The sequence below is a fragment of the Salmo salar genome, chromosome 05, assembly GCF_965601325.2.
Source record: "Salmo salar chromosome 05, fSalSal1, whole genome shotgun sequence".
In the NCBI taxonomy this organism is placed as follows: domain Eukaryota; kingdom Metazoa; phylum Chordata; class Actinopteri; order Salmoniformes; family Salmonidae; genus Salmo; species Salmo salar.
In genome coordinates, this window is record NC_138295.1 from 52,167,264 (window position 1) to 52,189,418 (window position 22,155).

A 22,155-nucleotide genomic window follows, 5' to 3' on the forward strand; every position below is an offset into this window, starting at 1 on the left:
TAAATGCCTTTATAGAGTCTAGTGCAGTGAGAGCCCTGGTTATGCCGATGTAAAGGGTCACTCACAAATTCAGGTTCAATCTCCGAATCCTGAAGCGGTGTCTGTAGGCCACTCTTTGAATCAAGCTGCACTCTCTCCTTTGACATTGGGGTTGACTAGTTGTCACATGCAGCCAGGTTTCATGGCTATTTCATGGCTATTTTTTCTAACCATAGTTTCCATAGTTTCCATTAAGTGTACAACAGGTGAGGAGATGTGAAAAACACTGCACTGTATGTAGCCTACATCACAGCATTGTCAGAATGATCGAGCAGTTCTGGCTCAATGCTGAACGCAAAGACATTGCACATTTAACTCTGTCTTTCTATTGTTCCAGATTTTGTTTTATTGAACATACCACTGCGATGAAGGCAATGCCATGAAGAGTGCCTTGGTACTCCTTTGTTTTTCAGTGACCAATAACCCCACGAAGAGCACCTTCAATTAGGTTGTTGATGATCTACTACTGTATCCTTCTGGCGCTTTACGTCCTTCTTCTTTTTTCCCACTTGATATATTGTATTTTTTTTCTCTGCAAGTTGTTCTTGCTGGTCAAAAATATAGGACACCCTCTGCTGAGTTTGTTGCATTTGCCTCCACTTCCAAAATATATGACTGTCTGAATACTTTATGATCCGTTCAGGTCACAAACTCATGCTCTACACGGTACGTTATGTTGGTGTTTTCACCTCTGTTTCCCTTGTTGAATGAATGAGTAGTGAGTACAATCCTGCTCAGGCAGAGTAGGGCACTTGTACAGAGACAAGCCTAAACAGTACCTTATCGTGCTCTCTACTGTACGGGGAACTTCACTTCGTATATGTAGTTAGATTAGAAGAGCGATATGTTTCCGAATCTGAAATTCACACATAGTTTGGAGTACAGAACAATGACTATGAACCAGAATATGGGCTATTTCTGTTGTGTGTACTGTACTTTGTTTACAAGGAGAGTGGGACCAATGTGTGCACATGTGACTGTGATTCCATGACCTGTCCTTTGCTGTCCCTAGTGACCTGCAGTAAAAATAGTAAAAATTGATTTGCCAAGGCTGGTTTTGTAGTAGTAAGTCATATTCTTGTTAAGCCTCTAAGAGCTTGTCACACTATCGTGCCAACCCGAACCAATTTGTGCTGGCTTGGATATTTTCTTTCCACAACTTAATTCCACATTCCCTATTTCAGTATGGATCAGTACAGCTTGGCTCCTCTTGGCTCAGTGAAAAAGGTATATCTGGTCAGGTTGTATAGGAGCAGAACTTGGCACTATGAAGTGGTCTCTAAAACATAGGGTAGATATTTGTGTGTGGAGGATGAGAATACAAGGTTGCCCTCTGTTTTCCTGTTTCTAGTCAAGGCTTTTTCTTTCTCGCAGGTCCTGGGACGGAATCCCTCGTCTGTTTCTTGCTGTTTGAGGGTTGCTGGGAAACCGTGGCAGCTGTACAGTTTGGAGTGTGTTTTCTGAAGTCACGTGAGGGCTGTGGGGTTAGCGGGTCAGGTGTGTGTGTGAGGGGAGTTTGATTATGGGAATTTTTTATTGTGTTTCATGTTTTTGGTACAGAAAAAGAGGAACACTCGATATACATTCTTGATGTTGTCAGAAGAGAATAGGATAAATAATTGTCTAATAGTAATGGGTGTCTCTTGTGTAAACCAAAGTCATTTAGCTACTGCTCTTTTACTAAGAGGAAAAAATTACCAAAATATGCTCCAGACACTGTTAGAAATATAGCGTTGTGACTCACATTATATTTATAGACGACCCTTTGTTTGATTCACTTCCATCTGGTTTTGATATGACATGAGCCAGTATCACATGAGGAATTTACTGTATGATCCTCAAAGGTTCAACAGCCTTACAGAGACCATAGAGACCCTGTGGGCAGCAGGTAGCCCAGAGGTTAAGCGCATTGCTGGTTCAAATCCCTGAGACAACTAGGTGAAAAATCTTTGAGCAAGGCACTTAACCCCCAATTGCTGCTTGCATAAGAGATTCTGCTAAATGATGTAAATGCATGCCTTCTGAGAGGTCCATTGGACCACAGTGTAAGGTTTATTTAAACACATGCATAGTACCACAGATGTGTGCACACACATGATTGGCTCTTTAGGCTTACATATAGTACTTGTACTGTTGGAGTGTCCTTTCTTGCCATTAAATAACAATAGGATTTCAATTTCACTTTAGATTGTAATTACAAATGACTTGATTTATCAGAGCACATATCCCACAGAACTGAACTTATTTCACCTTAGCTCCACTTGTAGATAGTAAGCGAGGTACAGTAAGATGGAAGAGACGCACACATACACACGAGCACACAGTGTGAGAACATCTCTGCATCAAGATAAACGTATCATCAAGACATTGTGACTCAGAGGGCATGCATTCCATTTAGTCAATCTCACAAACACATATATGCACGCAGGCACGGACACAGATACAGACACTGACACAAACACACGCACAAGCACACGCACACGCACACGCACACACCACACACACACACACACACACACACACACACACACACACCACACACACACACACACACACACACACACACACACACACACACACACACACACACACACACACACACACGAACACACAGCTGTGGTGGTGTAGTATAAAACAAATTGGGCTCTTATTTCCATTCAGTCACATCTACATGATAGACTTACAGTACAGATGTAGCATCTTCATTTGAGCTAGTTTGCTACAGCAGGAAAATAATCCTGCAGCAACAGGAGATGTTAATTATTATGTGGATTGTAATTAATGGCCATTTTTGTATGTGTTAATACATTTTTCGTAAGGGAAAAACAATTCTGAAATTACCAAGTGGAAATTACAAACTTCAGAAGCCTTCGTAAACCTCAAATATACTACAAGTTCTTCTGCAACAGGGTGATCAAATTAATATCCTACATCTGTAGATCAGCTTACCAAAGCAAAGGACAATAATTATTGTCTGCTGAAAGATATCCCTTCATTGGGAATATAGGTCAAATCTTTGTGAATACATTTTAAGTTATATCCACCTTGCAGCCAAAAGCTATGGTGTGTTTTTCCCTTTTTGAGAGCAGTGCTCCTAAGCCCAGACAATGATCCCAATCAAGTGGAATACCACTGATGCTGCAGTTTGCTCCCTCTACACTGAAACCAAATAGTATAATGGTATAATGAGTGGCCTTCCTCCATGGAAAACATTGGAAAATCCTACCACTACTACTGCAGATAACTTAGTATGTCTCTCTTGGTCTATCCCAGTCAGCTTGGTGTACAGTGGTGGTACCAAAACATTCAACATTTGTATTGTACAGTGAGGGAAAAAAGTATTTGATCCCCTGCTGATTTTGTACGTTTGCCCACTGACAAAGAAATGATCTGTCTATAATTTTAATGGTAGGTTTATTTGAACAGTGAGAGACAGAATAACAACAACAAAAATCCAGAAAAACGCATGTCAAAAATGTAATAAATTGATTTGCATTTTAATGAGGGAAATAAGTATTTGACCCCCTCTCAATCAGAAAGATTTCTGGCTCCCAGGTGTCTTTTATACAGGTAACGAGCTGAGATTAGGAGAACACTCTTAAAGGGAGTGCTCCTAATCTCAGCTTGTTACCTGTATAAAAGACACCTGTCCACAGAAGCAATCAATCAATCAGATTCCAAACTCTCCACCATGGCCAAGACCAAAGAGCTCTCCAAGGATGTCAGGGACAAGATTGTAGATGTACACAAGGCTGGAATGGGCTACAAGACCACCGCCAAGCAGCTTGGTGAAAAGGTGACAACAGTTTGTGCGATTATTCGCAAATCGAAGAAACACAAAAGAACTGTCAATCTCCCTCGGCCTGGGGCTCCATGCAAGTGCTCACCTTATGGAGTTGCAATGATCATGAGAACGGTGAGGAATCAGCCCAGAACTACACGGGAGGATCTTGTCAATGATCTCAAGGCAGCTGGGACCATAGTCACCAAGACAACAATTGGTAACACACTACGCCGTGAAGGACTGAAATCCTGCAGCGCCCGCAAGGTCCCCCTGCTCAAGAAAGCACATATGCATGCCAGTCTGAAGTTTGCCAATGAACATCTGAATGATTCAGAGGACAACTGGGTGAAAGTGTTGTGGTCAGATGAGACCAAAATGGAGCTCTTTGGCATCAACTCAACTCGCCGTGTCTGGAGGAGGAGGAATGCTGCCCATGACCCAAAGGTCACCATCCCCACCGTCAAACATGGAGGTGGAAACATTATGCTTTGGGGTGTTTTTCTGCTAAGGGGACAGGGCAACTTCACCGCATCAAAGGGACGATGGACGGGTCCATGTACCGTCAAATCTTGGGTGAGAACCTCCTTCCCTCAGCCAGGGCATTGAAAATGGGTCGTGGATGGGTATTCCAGCATGACAATGACCCAAAACACACGGCCAAGGCATCAAAGGAGTGGCTCAAGAAGAAGCACATTAAGGTCCTGGAGTGGCCTAGCCAGTCTCCAGACCTTAATCCCATAGAAAATCTGTGGAGGGAGCTGAAGGTTCGAGTTTCCAAACGTCAGCCTCGAAACCTTAATGACTTGGAGAAGATCTGCAAAGAGGAGTGGGACAAAATCCCTCCTGAGATGTGTGCAAACCTGGTGGCCAACTACAAGAAACGTCTGACCTCTGTGATTGCCAACAAGGGTTTTGCCACCAAGTACTAAGTCATGTTTTGCAGAGGGGTCAAATACTTATTTCCCTCATTAAAATGCAAATAATTTTATAACATCTTTGACATGCGTTTTCACGATTTTTTTGTTGTTATTCTGTCTCTCACTGTTCAAATAAACCTACCATTAAAATTATAGACTGATCATTTCTTTGTCAGTGGGCAAACGTACAAAATCAGCAGGGGATCAAATACTTGTTTCCCTCACTGTATAATTCATATTTCACATCAAATATGAAACTAAGTTGTTGTTTTAAGAACTAGCATTCAATTAAAAACAGTACTCACAATGTTATATTGTCATGTTAAATCTTTGTTTTGGCAGATCTATTGACCGATGCAACTGTTGGATTTGCACGAGTTTTAGTCTAACCTTGTTATAGCCTTCAATACACAATCAGAGTAAACTATGTTGTTTGATAAAAAAAACACTCAGATAAACAGATGACTGAATTTGGTTGCCCTGGGAAGACTTGTGGTAAGTCTAGGACTAGTTTCAGTACAGAGTGAAAACAGGATACATTGTATATCGCCTCCTCTCGTCCCCTCTCCTCCCCTTTCCTCTCCTTGTCCTCTCCTCTTTCCAGGATTAGCTCAGACGGACTGACCTTCAGTAGCTAAGCAGAGAGGAACTGTGCATCTGGCTCAGGGTGGGTTTATTGACACGACATGCAGGAGATGTGTGTTTAAGCAATGGGAACTCAGTCCTCTACAAACAAAAGGTATCCTAATGTTTCTTCATGAGACATGGCTGGATTTGAATTGATTACGGATATGGAACACATAACTTTCATTTCAGGAACATGACAGTAATACTTCAAGTGAATGACAGTGTCTTGTTTGATTTGCTGTGTAGATTCTGCAGTGTAACATTGTTGATACGGCCTCCTTTCTAGGGTAAAGCATTGTTAAACACTTGCTCTCTGAATGAGGTTGTTGACGTTTGATGCAGAATGCTTTTCCCTTGGTTAAATTCAGAAGCGCAACTTTCACTGGGGACCCCCCCCCCCCCTCCACATTCTGAATTTGCATTTTTGTCCCCCCCAGATTTATGATTGCATTGTGATATGAAAAATGCAAATGTGTGCTTTAGGACTATGCGGACTGAAGTTCTGTTTGAAGTGAATGAACTTGCTAGCTAGCTAGTAGCTACAGTACCACAGCCAGTTCCGCTGTAGCCTCTAGCTATTTCTCAGGTAGCAGTATCTAACAGCTATTGTGTGCATGCAAATGTTTTGTAGCCGTTGTTTTGTCGCATTTCAACAGAAGTAAATTAACTTGGCTCTATTTTGCCAGTTGATGTACCATTAGAGCTAGCCAAAAGTTGGCTAATGTTAGATATAATTTTTGCCCCAATCACAGTCAGTATAGCAATGTAACGTTATTGATCTGTAAGTTTCCCTAACTAATTCCCTGCTGTTCACACTGAAACGGTATAAACAGCTCTACAGGCTACACTGTCATGGTGCACAGTCAGTACACAACACTATACTCATCATGTCTTAGCAGGATCAGATGGTGACAGGTGTCTCAGCAGGCATCAGACAGCCAGGGAAGACCAGTCTATGGAGCTCAGGTGAATTTTTCAGCATATTATAACAATCAGTGAATGGATACAAAGTTCCATCTTGAGTTGATATGCATTCAACAATCTGGGATCTGGGAATAATGGTAATTTCAATTATTGAACCACTGATTCTATTATTGGATAATATAATGTATACATGTACACTAAGATAATTCTTTGTCATGCCTCATCTAAGCAGGATCAGAGGTCTCAGCAGGGTCAGGCAACCAGGAAAGACCAGTCTGACTGCGCTGAGGTGGACCCTCTGCAGATGCAACACTTAATTATCTCTATGCAGCAAACACTGGACAAGCCAGAAGCTTCAAAGATTGAAATTATTTTAAGGCAGTCTGACAAACCTATAAAGTTGATTTCCAAACAGTATCTCGAGTTGATAGAGGCTTTTCCCGAGTACACGAAACATGTACCACAAAAATGTGAGGAAGACCTTGGAGACACTACTGATGATGATATAGATATGTTTGAACGCCAAGCCATGTTCATATAGTCTCAGACATAAATTACTACAATTTAAGACCATTCATAGAACATACTATATACAGGTGAAACTGAATATCATGCACTCAGAAATCTAATTCCTCGGCTGTGGGTGTAAAACACAAAAAGGGGACATATTTCATTATGTTAGGCTCTTGTGAAGGCTGGCTGATTTCTGGCAAAGAGTATGTTCTTTTATCTGCATGCCTACAGATTCTACCTTCTCCCTGTTTTTGTTTGCTTGGATATATTGATACTGGAGACTGTTATCAGAAGAAACTGTGTAAGCTAGCGTTTGTAGCGGCTAAGAAATGCATTGCCATTTATTGGAAGGTTGGTTATCCTCCCACAATGTCACAGTGGATGGCAGGAATGTCAAGTTATGTATCATTATATTTGATTTATTACAAGATTAAGGGTATTCTGTGCAACTTTCATAAGGTCTGGATGCCTAATATATAGAATATTTTACGACATAAGGAGTCTGAATTGAAAACATACCCACCTCAGGGGAGATACCTATTTAGGCAATCCCTAGCTGCTGGGCTGCTCAGTCCTGGCCCTGGGGGTCTGCCAAACTGTTGGTTTTTACTCCATATATTTTCCCTGACACCCAAAAGTATTAATTTCAAATTTGAATGCTTAGCAGTACAGGAAAAAGGTCCAATTCACACACTTATCAAGAGAACGTCCCTGTTCATCCCTACTACCTCTGATCTGGTGGACTCACTAAACATAAATGCTTCCTTTGTAAATTATGTCTGAGTGTTGGAGTTGCCCCTAGCTGTAAAAGAAAAGTAATGAAAAAGGAAATTGTGCCATCTGGTTTGCTAAATATAAGGAATTTGATGTATAGCATTTACTTTTACTTTGTACTTTAACTCAAGTATGACAATTGAGTACTTTTCCACTGTACTTACAGTAAGTATATTTAAATCTGATACTTTTAGACTTTTACTCAAGTAGTATTTTACTGGGCTACTTGAGTCATTTTATATTAAGGTATCTTTACTTTTACTCAAGTATGACAATTGAGTACGTTTTCCACCTCTATGTGCAAGTAAAAAGAGCTCTACAGTACTTTTAGGCCTATGATATGAATTACAGTGACCTCCGTACTTTTTTTCTTCTGTTGGCTCTGTATACAAAAGTTTGGAATTAAAATAGAAAAATAACAAGGAAGTTAAAGTGTTGATGGTCAGCTTTCAATTGAGGATAGTTTCATCAATATCAGGTGAACCTTTAAGAAATTACAGCACTTTGTGTACATAGTCCCCCCATTTTAGGCGAGCAAAATTATTGGGACAAATTCACTTGTATGAATATTAAATTAGAAAAAGTTAAGTATTCGGGCCCATATTCATAGCACGCAATGACTACATCAAGCTGGATATTTGATGCATTTGCTGTTTATTTTGGTTGAGTTTCAGATAATTTTATTGCCCAATAGAAATTCATGTTAAATAATGTATTGTGTCATTTTGGAGTTACTTTTATTGTAAATAACAATAAAATGTGTTTCTAAACACTTCTACATTAATCTGGATGCTACCACAATGACAGATAATCCTGAATAAATAGGGAATAGTGATGAGTGAGAACATTACAGACACACAAATATCATACCCCCAAGACATTCTAACCAATACAATAACAGGGGAGGTTAGTATTTTTTGGTGGGGTATGTTATTTTTGCGTCTATAGCTTTCTCACTCATCATTATTCACAATTCATTCAGGATCATCCATAATCATGGTTGCATCCACATTCATTTCCAAGTGTTTAGAAACATGTTCTATTCTTATTTACAAAAAGGGTCATATTAGATTGTGTAGAAATGCAGAAAATTAGCTTTAGATGCCCAAAAGATTCGGAGGGAGGACCTTCAGACCCCCCCACCCACCAGGTAAAGCCCCTTCCCCCCACTTCTAAAACCAAAGTTGCGCCCCTGGTTAAATTCCTCATCCACATACAGTACGCTATCCATTATTTAACAGATTAAGAGAACCATTAGTGCGCTAGTTGAAGGATGGAGTATTTTCACAGGAGCGCTGGCATTATAATGCCTTACTATATACTACATCCATTTGAGATGACACATCTCTCCCCAGTGCATTCCAGGTTGGGTAAGAGGTTGTGAAAGTCTGCATGTCTTCACGGTTTGTTAGCTTGGCCTATCTGGCAGCAGGAGGCACTGTTACTCAGCAGCTCCCATGTGTCAAGACACCGCTGGCTGTATGTCTGAATGTTTGAATGTGTGTGTGTGTGTGTGTGTGTGTGTGTGTCACGGCTCACGGCTGCTACCTACGTAACCCTGGGGCTTCTGGGAAACCGTCTGGGCCCTTAATCATTCTCTTGTAAAGAGAGATTGAGGAGAGCAATGCTGCCAGACAAATATGCAGACAGACTAACATACAAAAATACTAACGCACGCACGGAGGTGCGTGCAAACACACACAGACACGCACATACAAACACACACACACACACACACACACACACACACACACACACACAGACACATGCAAATGCAAACATGCACACACATTCAGACAATACACTCGACGCCGTAATGAGTTATCAAGTCAGACTTTTGCATTTGGGAAGATTGAAGAGTGTCATAGTTGTTGGTTTGTTTATGCTGCTCTTATTTAACAGCTTGTGCGGAATGGGGGTTAGATGACGTCTGTGCTGTTCTTATGTCACAGTGATACACACGCAGGCAGTAAATTGTGTAGCTGGCCGAGCGCACTCAAGATTTGTCTCACTCACTCGGTCACTCATTCTCTCTCTTGCTCTCTCGCTCTTCTCAATCGCCCCTCTCTCTCTCTCCCCCCCCCCCCCACACACACACACACACACACACACACACACACACACACACACACACACACACACACACACACACACACACACACACACACACACACACACACACACGCACACGCACACGCACACACACACACCTTTCATGCAAACTTCCCGTTAACCCCTCCCTCTACAGAAGTCCTGATTAGCAAGGCTTTAGGTCTTGTCAGAGGGAATCCCTGCTAGCCAGACTGAGAAAAGACATGCTCCACACTGGCCTCCACCGACTCAATACTCCCCATCTAAAAGTCTCTAATGGCTCTGACTCAAAGTCGAGTGACTCAGTGTGGCTCGCTTTCCACACTTCCCAGAAAGAAATACCAGGGTCTGGTTAGAGAGTTCTCCAGAGGTCTCCAGTCCTCTGTTGGGACACATTAGTGTTTTGAGTTTGCGTGTGCGTGTTTACTTCTAAAAGCCCCTCAGACCCTGAGTTGAGCTGAAGGTGGAAAACGGCCTCTGAAATCCATTACATCTCATCATGCATGTGAACTGGCTGGCTGGCTGGAGTGGAGAAGTGGTCTCATATTAAGGCTGCTAGACTGGCATGGCGGCGCTGGCCCAATGTCTAGACGGTTATGAAACTCGCTCACCAAACGCATTATTATAACCCAGTTATGTCTCCGTGATGTGGTTTTTGGAGGGAAACTGGCACCAACCTCTATTTTAGAGGGAGATCCTCGTTGTCTCCCACCATTCGCTCATTGCCCAGAATGGTAAAGTGTGTCTGGGCGTTTCTCCGGGACTGACGCTAGGCCATGGAGGTCCCCTGGACCCCAGATAGACAGTCAAATGTGGGTGTAATGTGTTGTTGTATCCCCTGGCATATCCTGATACTTCATGTACAGTACACTTGTGTTCTGTCCTTGTTGTGTGTTAAATAAAAAATATATAGTTTTGCTTGGCTTCCTTGGATTAAAGTAGTAGAAAATGTTATTATTTTCTGTTATACTTTGGTGTAACAGACACATTATCATTGTCTGACACTGCACATCCACCACTGGCTTCAATCTGATCTACTTTAAACAAGGACCATGTTACTGTTAGGATACCATTATACTTGAATATTAGTAGAAAATCACACTGTCCTTTTGAACTGTGACACATACGTACACATACTGTATGTTTGAACATGAGCACATGTCCAGATGTGTGTTTTTGAGTGTGTAGCGCAGCAGGAAAAACAGGCAGGACAGTGTTAGTAGTGTGCCACATTCACCACGCCACCCACCCTCACTGCATTCTAGGTATGCGGATTTGACTGGCAAAATAGTTGGACTCTCCACTAGGAAAACACTGCAGTATTGTTCTCTGTGCCCAAGCTGAGGTCGTCTTTTTTTCCTACACTCATTGTGGTGGTGAACTGTGGACACTGTCCAAGTTATGTGCACAAAATTACACACATCCTGTACATAGCATCAATGTATACCACCTTAAATTAACACATGAAGCGAGGTCAAAGGGCGATTGGTTGGCTAAACATTGTTTTCTTGTTATTTCAACTCCATTTAACAATTTAATCAAGTTTGCAGTTACTCTTAATTTTGTGTCATATTAACCCAGATTACAACCATAAATCGACAATGGGGCTTCCAACAGTTTATTTCACATTGAATAAAATATCAAAATTGGAAGTTGTTCTGATGTCTTTGCTCAGTGAGCCACAGTTATATTGGTCATAGGTTTATTCATCATAACTTTCCATTTGTAATATTGCAGATAATGAGAAACAATGTCTTCATTTGAATAGATTCCCAGATGAAGGCGCTTACAAATTCACAGAGGCTATCTGGAGTATATTTTTGACCAGAGACCAAAGGAGCTAGTACACTCTAGGAACAGACATTAGCAGATAAAGATGTGCTTTAATATCTCAGTCTCAAGGATATCGCGTTACACATCTCATGACAGAGCGAGACCACAAACTTTTAATCACAGGAACAATCGTGACAGTACTGCATCATGGCATCGTAGAGATGTGTGAATCAATCAGATGAGGGCTTAAAGGAAAGAACATTGGATATGAGCAGATGGAAAGTTGTGGGTGTCTGGATCGCTGACTGGAATCAGACAAGAGTAATTAAAATACCATCAGTCAGGTTGGAGAAGTGTTTGATATAACTCACCCTGGTCTGAGGGGCTGGGGGTTGGAGGGGGGGCGATGTGGAAGGGGAGTGGTGGAAGGGGGAGCAGGATGTCACTTCAGCTGCCTACCACATGGGGTAGAGGGTCCTTAACCTTGGCACGTCCAGACACCCACAGGCCACAGACAGACGACACCAAGCAGATGTACTGTGCTGCCAAATGACACTGAGAATGCATCTGGATTTAAGAGTTTTATAATAGTGGACATGGTAGTACTCAGTTCTGGATAATCACATTTTTATAGCCTGAATGGCTCTTGTTGATTGACAGTTCCTAAGATGATCTAAGGATGTAAAGTCACTTTGGTACCAGTTATTTTATGGATAGCTAATACTGTATATGCTCACACAGCACAAGAAGTCAAATACAGGTCAATATTGAAATTGAGTGTCGTGAACCAAAAAACGCTGCATCTTTGATTCATGTGCCATTGGCGCAATCTACTGGTCATTATAAGTACTGCATGAAAATGTGTCATTCCAATGTCTTTCATTACACCTCCTGGTGGACATTCAATCAATGGACACTGTCTTTTTGTTGTTTTGTCCACTGCAGTGATGAGTGAAATTCAGGGATAGTGCACTGTACAGTTGTTCTTTGGTAAGCGTGTAATAATTGTGTAGCATAGGGATATGGCATATGGGAAGGGATATGGGAAGAGAAGCTATGCCATAGCCAATAAACTACTCTTCATCCAGTGTTGATTCAGTGGATGGACCTAGATACACGGAGTGTACAAAAAATTAGGAACACCTTCCTAATATTGAGTTGAACCCCCTTTTGCCCTCAGAATTGCCTCCATTCGTTGGGGCGTGGACTCTACAAGGTGTCGGAAGCGTTCCACAGAGATGCTGGCCCATGTTGACTCCAGTGCTTCCCACAGTTGTGTCAAGTTGTCTGGATGTGCTTTAGGTGGTGGACCATTCTTGATACACACGGGAAACTGTTGAGTGTGAAAAACCCTGCAGCATTGTAGTTGTTGACACACTCAAACCGGTGTGCCTGGCACCTACTACCCCGTTCAAAGGCACTTACATCTTTTGTCTTGTCCCCCTCTAAATGGCACACATACATAATCCATGTCTCAATTGTCTCAAGGCTTAAAATATCCTTATTTAACCTGTTTCCTCCCCTTCATCTACACTGATTGAAATGGATTTATCAGGTGACATCAATAGGGAATCATAGATTTCACCTGGATTCACCTGGCCAGTCTGTCATGGAAAGAGCTGATGTTTTGTACACTCAGGCTTCAAAGGATGTGAGAAAGAATGAACAACTAAATGTTCCTCCCATTGAACTATATCCAGCCTTACCCTCCTCAGATCTATTTTCACTCCATATCTGTGTTACTCAATTCTGATCTGTATTTATACTTTTAAATGTCTTTAGGCCTCTACTGTACACTCTTAGAAAAAAGGTGCAATCTAGAACCAAAAAGAGTTTTCCGACTTGAAGAACTCCTCCCTTTTGGTTCTTTTGGAACCCGATATAGTTCTACCTGGAACCAAAATGGGTTCTACTTGGAACCAAAAAAGGGTTATCCCATGGGGACAGCCTCAGAACCCTTTTAGAACCCTTTTTTTCTAAGAGTGTACAGTATTTGTAAAACATTTCCATGACAGTTATCCTCTGTCTCTTCAGTTTTCTTTTTTCATTGAGAGGACTGATTTTTACCCAGTGGATGACCTCTCTTCATTCTTTTACTTCATGCGTATGTGCGTGCACGCTCACACGCATATGTGTGCGTACGAATAAGTCTTAGGCTACATGATGGAGAAACTTGAGAAGTACAGTTGAAGTCAATGAGTTGAAAATGCCTTCCTTAATGTGTGCTGGGCCTCCTTGTGAAATCCACCTGGGTAAGAAAGACTCTACTGTATTTCCACGGTCTCTCATATTCACAGCAGTCTCCATTCACAGCACTTTCCTCTCTCCACCGCCCTGGCTCTAACGCTGTCTGACTGATCACATCATTGTATATTCACATGTATGACACATTCCATGGATGCAGACTGTGAAATAAGGGAAACGCGATAGTGACTGAAATTCAAATATCCGCTCATATTTCTCATCCTGCCATTTTGGTTTTTAATTAAAAGCAGACGTGGTGATGTCATGCGTAGATGGGGACCAGGGATACTTTTGAGAGTTGTGTCAGTTTGCATAAAATAGTGAAATATCAATTTACCCGCCAACAAAGAGAAGTGTGCTACTTATGCAGACGTTGGGTAACCTAACCTACTGAGAAACGCACAGGGAGCAGTGGTTGAGGGAAGGAGGACTGATGGAGACATTTGAAAGAGCTCAAAATCCTGAGAAGAGTTTGGTAGTAACCTGCCGTGGTATCTTTCACTTTCTGATTTGAAGAGGAACACAATGTTTTTGATGACAGTTGGATTTAGCCTTCCCAGTCAGCAAAATTGGTTAAACATATTTTTACCCAAAATATGTATTTTCAACGTCTTGTGCTCATAGGGCCAAAACAAATTTTATTGGTCACACGCACCAAATACAACATGTAGACTTTATAGTGAAATAGTCATGGGTGAACAGGGAGTACAGGAGGAGACTGAGCACGCATCCCTGAGTGGCCCCTGTGTTGAGGGTCAGTGTGGTGGACGTGTTGTTGCATAGGCGCCTGGGAGCGGCCAGGCAGGAAGTCCAGGATCTAGTTGAAGAGGGAGGTGTTCAGTCCCAGGGTCCTTAGCTTAGTGATGAGCTTGGAGGGCACTATAGTGTTGAACGCTGAGCTGTAGTCAATTACCAGCATTCTCACCTCGGTGTTCTTGTGGAGTACAATAGAGATTGCGTCCTCTGCGGATCTGTTGGGGCAGTATGCAAACCCTGTTATGAATTACAATTCATATGACATGTTATGAATCTGCAAAATGTAAAACATGTTATGAATTCGCAAAACGTATGATGTGGTATGAATTCCAATTTGTTGTGGCTAACGTAATCTACTGAAGGTGACTAGGTGGCTAAAACAAATTTTAGCTAGCTGGCAAATGTTAGCTTGGCTAGGGGTTAGGGTTAGGGGTTAAAGTTACGAGTTAGGTTAAAGGGTTAAGGTTAAGGGAAGGGTTAGTTAAAAGTGTTAGGGGAAGGGTTAGCTAACATGCTAAGTAGTTGCAAGGTAGATGAACAGTAGTAAGTCGTTGAAAATGTATAATTATCTAAAATGCTAAAGTTGTCCGTGATGACATTGAACATGCAACCTTTGGGTTTCTAGGATGATGGTGTTGATGTGAGCCATGACAAGCCTTTCAAACATTTCATGGCAACAGATGTGAGCACTAAGGGACGGTAGTCATTTAGATAGGTTACCTTGCCATTCTTAGACACAGGGACTATGTTGGTTTGCTTGAAACCTGTAGGTATTACAGACTGGGTCAGAGAGAGGTTGAAAATGTCAGTGAAGACACTTGCCTTCTGGTTAGCGCATGCTCTGAATATTAACCTGTTAAACGGTCTTATTCACATCGGCTACGAAGAGCGTGATCATATAGTAGTCCAGAACAGCTGGTGCTCTCACGTATGGTTCAGTGTTGCTTGCCTTGAAGCGAGCATAGAAGGCATTTAGCTAGTCTGGTAGGCTCGTGTCACTGGGCAGTCCTCGGCTGGGTTTCCCTTTGTAATCCGTAATTGTTTGCAAGCCCTACCACAGATGTTGAATGTCAGAGCTGGTTTAGTAGGATTCAATCTTAGTCCTGTATTGACCCTTTGTCTTTTTGATGGTTCGCCGGAGGGCGTTGCGGAATTTCTTATATGCTCTAGCCTTTAGCTCAGTGCAGATCTTGCCTGTAATCCATGGCTTCTGTTGGGATATGCACATACAGTGCATTCGGAAAATATTCACACCCTTTGACTTTTTCCACATTTTGTTACATTTTCAGCTTTATTCTAAAATGGATAAAAATATATCCTCATCAAGTTTTTGCTTGTAAGCAGGAATCAGGAGTATAGAGTTATGGTCCGATTTCACAAATCGAGGGCTGGGGAGAGCTTTGTATGCATCTCTGTGTGTGGAATTAAGGTGATCTAGAGTTTTATCCCTCTAGTTGCACTTGTTGACATGCTGGTAGAAATGAGGTAAAATGGATTTCAGTTTTCCTGCATTAAAATCATTGGTCACTAGTAGTGCCGCCTCTGGATCAGCATTTTCTTATTTTCTTATGGCCCTATACAGCTCGTTGAGTGTGGTCTTAGTGCTAGCATTGGTTTGTGGTGGTAAATAGACAGATACAAAAAATACAGATGAAAAGATGAAAACTCTCTTGGTAAATAGTGTGGTCTACAGCGTATCATGAGGTATTCTAACTCAGGCGAGCAGAACCTCGAGACTTCCTTAATATTAGAGATTGCGCACCAGCTGTGTACAACAGGCCAGAAGTTGTTTAGGCCCTGCCCATTGGCATTTTGGGGTACAGGCACAATGCAGGAGTATTTTCACGGAATAGGTACAATGGAGGTAGACAGTGACTGCATACAGATAAAGTGCAGGATTCAGCACTGCTGCTCAGCACAGTTCTTGAGCACCTGGGGTTTGACTCCATCCGGACCCACAGCCATCCTGGCATTGGTCAGTTTGAACTGTTTTGATTTGGTTTGATTTATTCAGCTCCCCATTAGCTTTTGCCGAAGCAGCAGCTAATCTTCCTCGGGTCACACAAAAAACATAAAACACAACGAGTAATACAACACTGATACACTGATAGATAAGAACAGTCACACAAATGTAAAATACAACAATATTCAAACAATATAACTAAATAATAATATGTGTGTAGATTGTGTGTGTTAGAATGTGATAGTGTGTCATTTTACAGTCCCTATTGTTGTTTTATACCTTTTTATAAATCATTTTGCTGTTTGCTTGAATAATTGGAGACGGAAGGGAGTTCCATGCGATCATGGCTGTACAATACTGCCCGTTGTATCATTTCGTTGAACCATACAATTTTTCAACAGTAATCACAGTCTCATAACAGGTGCATGCTTGTCAACAATTGGCATGAATAACTTTACAAATGCTTCCATTGCATCTGGATTCACTTCCTCATACACATCAGACCAACATACATTTTTTATATCTTCAACAAAAGACTCCTGAAAGAACATTTTGTATAATCTTTTATAAATTACTTTAGGTCCAACCTTTGGCACTTTGGCTTTCCTTGTTATTGCCACAATGTTATGATCACTACAGCCAATGGGAACTGTAGCATTAGTGAAAATATGATCAACAAAAGTGGATGTCACAGATCCAACACTATTGGCATGCACTCTCTGTAGTTGTTTGAGTGATAACATGGGTCATATTACAGACATTAGTCACAGTTGTAAATACTGACTGTTAGTACTTGGTGGCCTATAGCAGCATGCTAAAATAAGAAGCTTTACATGAGGCAGGTTAACTTGCAACCACAACACTTTAACTACTGTACATTTGACATGAGATCCTCGCTAAACTTTACAGGAATATGGCTCTGAACATACACAGCAACCCCTCCCCCATAGGCATTCCTGTCTTTTGTGTAGATGTCATACTATTATACTGCTACTGCTGTATCATCAAAGGAAGGAGTTTCAGAAATGGCCAGTATATGAATGTTATCCGACGTTAGCAAGTTATTGATTGCATTCTAAGGCTACATACACTAATATGGGCTGTTCTTAGCACTTTCCTGGGTACTGTAGCTTATCGGAGATACACATAATATGGAGCATTTTTTTATTTTTTTATTAACTTGCTTGACTTGTGCAGGAGTTCAAAGGAGCTGAGTACCGGCACTGCACATTTTCTACTGGTTGAACTCCTGTTCCTCTTATAGAATATTAGCTCAAAAGTATTGTGGAGCTCCTGCACCTACTGTAAATATAAACAGTAACAGCAGCCCAAATTAATATCGGAACCTATTTCACTCCAAGTTGAGCACTGCTTGTGAGTTTCAGTTGGTATACAGTATGTATGTGTGTATATGTGTTTGTGTGTGTGTGTAATGTTGGGCTGAAGCTACTGACCCAGAAGCTTGGCTCTTTCACTCCTCACAGGACAGTTGTATCACCTGGTCAACAGTCAGAGCAATAGTCAGGCTGGTCCCAGACTCCGCTGCTGTAACCTCTCCACAGACTCCCGTCTTTCTGTGGAGGAATCACAGTTGTCGAAGCGTGCGAAGAACTGGTTGAGCTCATTAGCTGGTGCATCCACAGTTCTCTCAGTTGGCCTCCCACCGTATCCATCATCCCTTTCCACACCTCCCTGATGAATGTCGCTCAGTCTTGTTCTTGTAGACCCGCTTTCAAGCCCGGATCAGTTGTTTTAATTCCTTCTGTATCCCTTTTCCATGTCACACCTCAGGAATGCTTGTGTTTTTTTTCTTCATATTGAGTGTGTTCTTAATGTCTTTTGTAATCCATGGTTTGTTATTGGGGGAGCACTTCACCGTTCTCTAATGAACAACAATTTCCACACAGAAGTTGATATAGTCAGAAACACTGTTGGATAGAAGGTGTCACCACCAGAGGCATCAATGAATGTATTCCATGTAGTACATTCTTGGTCACCAACCGTTTCTGAGTCAAGAACACTTTCACATTCAAAAAGCAAGCCGAGATCTACCGCACAGATTTTTTTTTTTACATTTCTTAAAAAATGTAACATTAACCTAATAAATACAGTTTGGTAGGAATGAGGTTTGTACAGTAGGCCTTGTAGTCTACATTATCACAGCATATCGGCTACATGCCTGGCCTGACAATATTGTTCTTCTCAGACCATATTATATTTCAAAACTCGACTTTGATAACAAAATAGATCAGTTGGTGTAGCACTTGCCAGGCACAGCTGTGCATAAATTTAAATAATTTGCAAATAATTCGCTTTTTTATTTTACTGGACTGATGGTACCTGCATCTGACTGTCATGGTGGTTTCAAGAGAAGTGGGAACTCTGGGAAAAAAAACTAGGTCATATCATGATGTCAGTGATCTTCAGGTCAGAAAGTCAGAGCTCTAGAAAGATGCCAGAGTTTAATGTCAGAATTTTTGACTTGAAATTCCGAGTTGGATGACCGTTCAAAACAATTTTCCCCGTCCAATCTTGTTTTTTCCGAGTTGTCTTGAATGCACTGAAATCGGACGTCGGAGATTTCCAAGTTCCGAGTTGTTTTGACCATGGCATTAGACTCAGCAGAGGGAGGGAGAGAGCAGCAAAAGGCCCGCCTCTCAGGGTAACTGACCAGAGAGAGGAGAAACCGTCTTCCACCTCAAGGCCAAACTCGAGTTGCACCGCATCAGCAAAAATTCACGTTGTTCCTATGACCATTGAAAGTTAAATATTCCTTGATAATAAAATGGACACGACGAGCTGCTAACAATAATAAAAACACAGGGCTATCGATACACTTGGCTACTCATTCCTTGCAGCCCAAGTGGAAGTAGGGAGAAGCAAGTTTTATGTTTTGTAATAGTGTTGAATAAAAACAGTGTTGACAGTGCTGAATAACTTCTTATGAGTAAACTGACTCATAAAAACAGCAGCTTTTTGCGTTATTCTTTGACAGTCTCTCTCTGGGAATTGCATGTACCGTAATTTCCGGACTATTAAGTGCCCCTGAATATAAGCCGCACCCACTGAATAAAAAAAAAATATTATGTCTATAAGCCGCAGGTGCCTACCGGTACATTGAAACAAATGAACTTTACACAGGCTTCAACGAAACACGGCTTGTAACAAAAATAAATAGGCTTTAACGAAACGCGGCTTGTAACAAAAATAAATAGGCTTTAACGAAACACGGCTTGTAACAAAAAATTAAAAATTAGCAGTAAGCTTTAGTTGTCTTTTTGCACTGAGTCAATTCCTCACGCTGCTGTTTCCAACGTCTTATCATCGACTCATTAAGACCAAGCTCCCGTGCAGCAGCTCTATTTCCTTTTCCAACAGCCAGATCAATCGCTTTCAACTTGAAAGCTGCATCATATGTATTTCTCCGTGTCTTTGCCATGATGAGGGTGACAAAATGACTACCGTAATCAGAATGATGGGAAGTTTGAGAGCGCTCGATTTAATCTAAACAGTAAACAAAAAAGTTGTTTGGCCTTAACCTGTTCGGCAATTTCATTGGTCTAATGAAAGCTTCATGCCGCCAAAAAACTGAGCACGTCACAGAATGTGTTTTTTTGGAGAAAAACATTGTCATTGTTTAAGCCGCGAGGTTCAAAGCTGGGAAAAAAGTTGCGTCTTATAGTCCGGAATTTACGGTAGGCCAGTATCAAACTGTGCTGTGTCGAGTTCATTATAGCTGTAGGAACAGTGATTTTACCTATTCAATTGGCCAGTGCAGTAGGCTAACTCGATTTAGTTAAAGATCTCCCGGTCTGCCTGGCAGGTGGAGTTTGTCTTTCATACAAATGAAAGGGCTTCTGAATCAAATCAACAGCGTAACACGAATAATAATAAATATGAGCACAAGCCTTTATTATTGGCTTTTCTACAGAAATGTCTGCTGATCGACTTGGAATGCCTTGAAGATCGACCAATTGACCGGTTGCTGACCACTGCCATAGAATCCTTTTGGGTTCCATGTAGGACTCTTTCCACAGAGGGTTCTACATGGAACACAAAAGGGTTCTAGTTGGAACTGAAAAGGGTTCTCCCTGGAACCAAAAAGTGTTCTTCTATTGTGACAATTGAAGAACCATTTTGGAACCCTTTTTTCTAAGTGTACTCTCAAAGCATTCCCTCAGAGTTTTACAGCTGTCCTGTGACCATTTTCATACCATTATGGTTTTGGGCTTCTGGCACTGGACAATTGATCTGCACTTCAGTAGGAGTTTAATCATATTGTGGTCAGACTGCCCCAAAGGGGGGAGGCCACTGGATAAGTATGCATATTTACATTAGCATACAGTAAGTCAATAGTCTTATAATTGTGAGTGGGGCATTTAACAAATTACCTGAAGTTGGAGAGAACAAACGATAGAGAGCAGTGGTTAAAATCCCCAGAGTTTAAAATAAATCCACCTGGACATGCCCTCTGCAGGTCCTCTATGATTGTTTGTTTACTATCCATGGCACACTTTGCATTCTCTGACGGAGTGATGTAAGTGACAAGGGCAATCACATTTGTGAACTCATAATGAAGGTATTATGGTCTACAGCTAACAGCTAAAACGTCAACATACGGAGTACATAATATCTGTTTGATTGTGATATGTCCAGCATGACACCATCTGTTGTTGACATACAAACATACTCCGCCCCACACTTTTTTTTACCCATACTGTTGTAGTCTCTATCCAACCGCACAAGAGAAAACCTATCAAAAGTCATTGATTCAACAAGTGCATCCTCCCTTAGCCAAGTTTCGGGGGGAAACAAAACAAGCTTATATCGCGAAAGTCCCGTTGGAATTTAATGTTCGCTGACAGCTCATCTACCTTGTTGAGCAGTAAGTGCACGTCATAGCAGGTATGATCCAGTCATGGGATTCTGTCTATCATTTATTAGTTGTTCCTGCATATTAAATATACATTAATTTCATTTCAATTAGAACAAATTTCATGTATTCAATTTCAATCACACATTACTCAGAACCTCACAATCTATACACTTCCGATTCTCTTCCCAATCCAGACAGCTGTATCTAATAAGACACTACAGCAAACTCAGCGTATTACTTACACCTGTTTTTACTATTGATGTGCATACGTCAAATTTAGGGTTGGGGTACACATTTGAATTTCTGGTCTTTTCCCACTATTTCCAGTACAAAATATTTAACTTACCACGTCGTCATTGTACGTTTTATAAATGATCTATGAATGGCTTATACATGAAAGGTATTATAACATGTTTTCTTGATTTCTCTTGCTATGACTTGAGTGAGTCCCTACCCCATTGTGCTTTATCTGTGATGCGTGCTGACTGATGATAACTCTCATTGGTCTCTTGTGAAGCAACACTAACGGGTAATGAGCATGTGTGTCTGTCAGCCAAACGTCTGATACATGACTAATAAACATTCAGGCTACATGGGGATATTTTAGGGCCATAAATGAAGGCGTTTGGACAAGAGGGTATTTTTCCCGTCCCTCCACCTCTCAGCCCAGTGTCAGTCGGTGTCAGCTGCAGAACACGACAGCACGCACGCACGCACGCACGCACGCACGCACGCACGCACGCACACACACACACACACACACACACACACACACACACACACACACACACACACACACACACAGACAGACAAAAACAGACAGACAGTCACAACACTGCCACCACGTGGACATCTGTGGACATTTCCACTTCCT